The following is a 5,000-nucleotide window of genomic DNA, read 5'->3' as shown; positions in this document are numbered from 1 at the left end:
CGAGCTTTTTAACCGCAACAACTTTAATATACGCTATTGGAGCTGGAATTACCGCGGCTGCTGGCACCAGACTTGCCCTCCAATAGATACTCGTTAAAGGATTTAAAGTGTACTCATTCCGATTACGGGGCCTCGGATGAGTCCCGTATCGTTATTTTTCGTCACTACCTCCCCGTGCCGGGAGTGGGTAATTTGCGCGCCTGCTGCCTTCCTTGGATGTGGTAGCCGTTTCTCAGGCTCCCTCTCCGGAATCGAACCCTGATTCCCCGTTACCCGTTACAACCATGGTAGGCGCAGAACCTACCATCGACAGTTGATAAGGCAGACATTTGAAAGATGCGTCGCCGGTACGAGGACCGTGCGATCAGCCCAAAGTTATTCAGAGTCACCAAGGCAAACGGACCGGACGAGCCGACCGATTGGTTTTGATCTAATAAAAGCGTCCCTTCCATCTCTGGTCGGGACTCTGTTTGCATGTATTAGCTCTAGAATTACCACAGTTATCCAAGTAACGTGGGTACGATCTAAGGAACCATAACTGATTTAATGAGCCATTCGCGGTTTCACCTTAATGCGGCTTGTACTGAGACATGCATGGCTTAATCTTTGAGACAAGCATATGACTACTGGCAGGATCAACCAGGGAGCTGCGTCAACTAGAGCTGAGCAGCCGGCCGCCCGGGAGTGTGTCCCGGGGGCCCGCGCGAACACGCAAGCGTCCGCTCAATCATTCTGCAAACAGGAGGAGGCTGAGCTCCCCTGCACAATACACCTCGAAACCCTCTCAGGTCCCGGCGGCGCGCAGCGCCGTCCCAAGTACTTGGTCGGGTTCGAGAGAGGCGCAATCGCCCGGAGTTAGGCGAGTAGACGCTTTCGGTGCGACCACCCGTGCTCCCAACTGAGCTTGCCGCTGCCGACAGAGGCCCGGGAGCGTGCTGTCGTGGCATTGCCGGCGGGAGACAACACGCGCCACCTACGGTGACCGGCAGCTCCAACGCCAGCGCCACAGAAGGACAAAAGCCCCACTTGGGTGCCGAAGCGAACTCTCCCAGCACAGCGCACGCGCCAACACATCCGCACAGCTGCGATACAAACCACCAGCGAGAACCGCTGGGGCGACCGAGCAGCAGACGGCGTCGCGGCGCCGAGCGCCGGGCGGCGGCGCATCCTCAACGCACACAGTCCTCAATCGGACCAGCACACTGAAGATGTCCACCGCGCTTCGCACCGGGCCCGCGAGGACCTACTTTGGCCGCACGGCGCCGCGCGCAGGGTGCGCCGGCGCGCAGCTGCGACGCCTGCCGCGTCCGTCGGCCGGCGCGCCTGCCACTGGCCGCCCCCACCAGCCGGCTGTAGCGCGTGCGCCCACGCACCGCGCGGCCAGCACGCCGGGAGGCGCCCCCTCACCGGCCGGGGACGGTCCCACCCAGCCACCGCCGCGTATCGCTTCACACCCAGATGCCGTTCAGTTTCGTCGGCATGGTGGGTATCGCTGGAACAACCGGTTCGTACCTCAACCTATCGTCGCCATCACCGATTCACCCCTAGCGAGAACAACCGCACCACAACAGGTTACCATTTGTTCATTTGCGTAACTTCACCAGAAAACGCAGGCGTCCATCGCCATTTGCAACTTCAACGATTATTGCATGCCTGTGTCAGGTGTCACGCCACACTACGTCTGCCCACATACACGCAACAAAATGTGCACGCCTAGACAATACGTGGAAGGTGGCCCCCGTACGTATGCGATGTCCATTGCTCGAACGACTGTCAACCGGCCTCTGTAGCATGTCGCAGATATGGAACGCGGTGCACCATGCCATCACGGTGTGTGAGGAGAGACGACTAGGTCCGAATACATCAACAGACAGCTCATGCTGATCGCCATCCACGGCGTCCGTTCCTCCCACACGTCTCTATGGCGTACCACACTGCAATCCAGCTCTCATAGGGAGACGACACGTAGCTGCGTGCACAATATTTGCACTGTATGGTCCGCCGTTTTTGGGCGCAGTCGTTGTACGGTCACACATGTGCCACGATGTATCATTCGGTACATAAGGACGAATGTGCAGTACAGATTGTGGTTTACGCGTACGACATTAGCGGACGGTTGACACAGGCCGCACCACAACGTAGCCTGAGTACGTCGCATGCGAAGGGCATTGAACATGCAAACTTCTCACCAACCAGCTTGCGAAGGCAGGGGGGCAAGGTGGGGACGTGGGGAGGGGCGGCATGTACGTCCTGCTGCCATCCACATTACAGTGTACAGCAGGAGCATGTGGAAAGTCAGCAAGACTTGCAAGGTGTTTAACATGAAGCGATACACAGGGGAGCGGGCAGTGCGAGTAGCGAACTATATTGCGAGGGTTGCGGGTGGGCAACACTACACTAATTGAACGAGTCGTATAACAATTACAGAGCAGGTTTAGGCGACAACATGGGTTACGTTAGGGGACAACGTGGGTTACGTTAGGGGACAACGTGGGTTACTTTAGGGGACAACGTGGGTTAGGTTAAGGCACAACGTGGGTTAGGTTAAGGCACAACGTGGGTTAGGTTAAGGCACAACGTGGGTTAGGTTAAGGCACAACGTGGGTTAGGTTAAGGCACAACGTGGGTTAGGTTAAGGCACAACGTGGGTTAGGTTAAGGCACAACGTGGGTTAGGTTAAGGCACAACATGGGTTAGGTTAAGGCACAACATGGGTTAGGTTAAGGCACAACGTGGGTTAGGTTAAGGCACAACGTGGGTTAGGTTAAGGCACAACGTGGGTTAGGTTAAGGCACAACGTGGGTTAGGTTAAGGCACAACGTGGGTTAGGTTAAGGCACAACATGGGTTAGGTTAAGGCACAACATGGGTTAGGTTAAGGCACAACATGGGTTAGGTTAAGGCACAACATGGGTTAGGTTAAGGCACAACATGGGTTAGGTTAAGGCACAACGTGGGTTAGGTTAAGGCACAACGTGGGTTAGGTTAAGGCACAACGTGGGTTAGGTTAAGGCACAACGTGGGTTAGGTTAAGGCACAACATGGGTTAGGTTAAGGCACAACATGGGTTAGGTTAAGGCACAACATGGGTTAGGTTAAGGCACAACATGGGTTAGGTTAAGGCACAACATGGGTTAGGTTAAGGCACAACATGGGTTAGGTTAAGGTACAACATGGGTTAGGTTAAGGTACAACATGGGTTAGGTTAAGGTACAACATGGGTTAGGTTAAGGTACAACATGGGTTAGGTTAAGGTACAACATGGGTTAGGTTAAGGTACAACATGGGTTAGGTTAAGGTACAACATGGGTTAGGTTAAGGTACAACATGGGTTAGGTTAAGGTACAACATGGGTTAGGTTAAGGTACAACATGGGTTAGGTTAAGGTACAACATAGGTTAGGTTAAGGTACAACATAGGTTAGGTTAAGGTACAACATAGGTTAGGTTAAGGTACAACATAGGTTAGGTTAAGGTACAACATAGGTTAGGTTAAGGTACAACATAGGTTAGGTTAAGGTACAACATAGGTTAGGTTAAGGTACAACATAGGTTAGGTTAAGGTACAACATAGGTTAGGTTAAGGTACAACATAGGTTAGGTTAAGGTACAACATAGGTTAGGTTAAGGTACAACATAGGTTAGGTTAAGGTACAACATAGGTTAGGTTAGGTTAGGTTAGGTTACACGTTGTTGTAAGGAAAGGTGTAGGGGGGGGGGGGCGGGGGCGGCAGGTTTGTTGATAGTGATTATAGTAAGTGAATGCTTGTGACATGATCAGATTTGTCACGTCAGGATGCACCTTTGGCTTATTAGAGGCGGCGCTCCAATTCTATGCTTGTGTGAGACCTGTGTCTTTGACTCATGTCATTGTTTGTGCGCTGTGACAGGAGGTACTATTGTGATGTTGGGTGCACCGTTGTATAGGACATGTGTGGGTGTTGGTGCCTGGTCTGCGCAATGGTGGATGTCGAAAGGCTGGGATATTGTATTTTCCGCATGGACCTCCTGGTCTGGTTGTGATAGTGTGGATTGTGTAATGTGGCGGAGAAGATGCACTGGATGTTGTTCCATGCTGGTGCTTACATATTGTATGTGCGCCTGTTAGAAGCAGAGAGTGGTGCGTGATCAGAGTGTCTGGCTGACGTGTGGTTCCCATTGTGGGCAGACTCTTTCAGCATGTATACGGACAGTTGTGTATATTTGCTGTAGTTTGATGGCTCTGCATTGATTACTAATCAGCGCCGTGTGTACGGGTAATCTGGTTCCAGTCCAAAATGTTCCATCTGTGTACATTAGTGACAAAGACTCCCCCCATGCAGTGGGGCTCGGTCTGTTATAGCTCTTCCGCGTAATATATTTGCCCCACGTTTTTGCGACTGCGAGTGCGAGTGCAACGCGCATGGGGACCGACATGCTGATGGCTCGGTATCGGACGCCGTACAGTGAGCAACGCGATCGCGTCTCTCGCTCGTAAGTGGTACAGGTCGCGGCTCATGTATAGGGACAGCGGGAATGTCGCATATTGGAAATAACTCTTCATGAAACGCAAGTTATAGGGGTGGATTGCACTTTACGAGTGCGGGAAACTTCCGCCGTTCATCCGCTGGAGGTGCGCGTGTGGCGGTTGGGGTGGTGCACGAACGGGTGCGGGTGGAGTCATTGCCGGTCCACGGCTTCGTGCGGCAGAGCCACTGGAGATTGGGTGCTATGGTCGACAGAGGCTGCAGGCTTTGTGGGTGGCGTCGAAAGGCGGGCACTGTGGCGCCATCGCTGTCTTAATCGGCTTGGCGTCGCATAGATGGCGGTATCGTCGTTGGAGGAGGTCATGTTGCGGGAGACCTACAGATGGCGGTATGTTTTGTGGTGCGGACGTAGTGTTGTCCGATGCGCATAGATGGCGGTATTGCATGTGGTGTCGCCCTATTTTCACAGATGGCGATACTGTTTTGCCGGCATGGGTGGCGTAGTTCCGTCGGATCCCTGTAGGTGGCAGTGTGCT

At 53.3% G+C, this 5,000-nt stretch overlaps 1 non-coding gene across 1 annotated transcript in view; it reads right to left on the bottom strand.

Moving 5' to 3' along the window:
• LOC124727379 overlaps positions 1–646 on the bottom strand; it is a 1,909-nt gene extending 1,263 nt beyond the window's left edge. Inside the window, exon 1 of the ribosomal RNA XR_007007092.1 lies at positions 1–646. This exon is cut by the window's left edge and continues 1,263 nt beyond it. This is a non-coding gene — a ribosomal RNA (small subunit ribosomal RNA).
• Between the last annotated feature and the right edge of the window lie 4,354 nt (positions 647–5,000).

This window comes from Schistocerca piceifrons, unplaced genomic scaffold, assembly GCF_021461385.2.
Source record: "Schistocerca piceifrons isolate TAMUIC-IGC-003096 unplaced genomic scaffold, iqSchPice1.1 HiC_scaffold_1098, whole genome shotgun sequence".
NCBI lineage: Eukaryota > Metazoa > Arthropoda > Insecta > Orthoptera > Acrididae > Schistocerca > Schistocerca piceifrons.
This window is presented reverse-complemented; position numbering and strand designations above follow the sequence as displayed.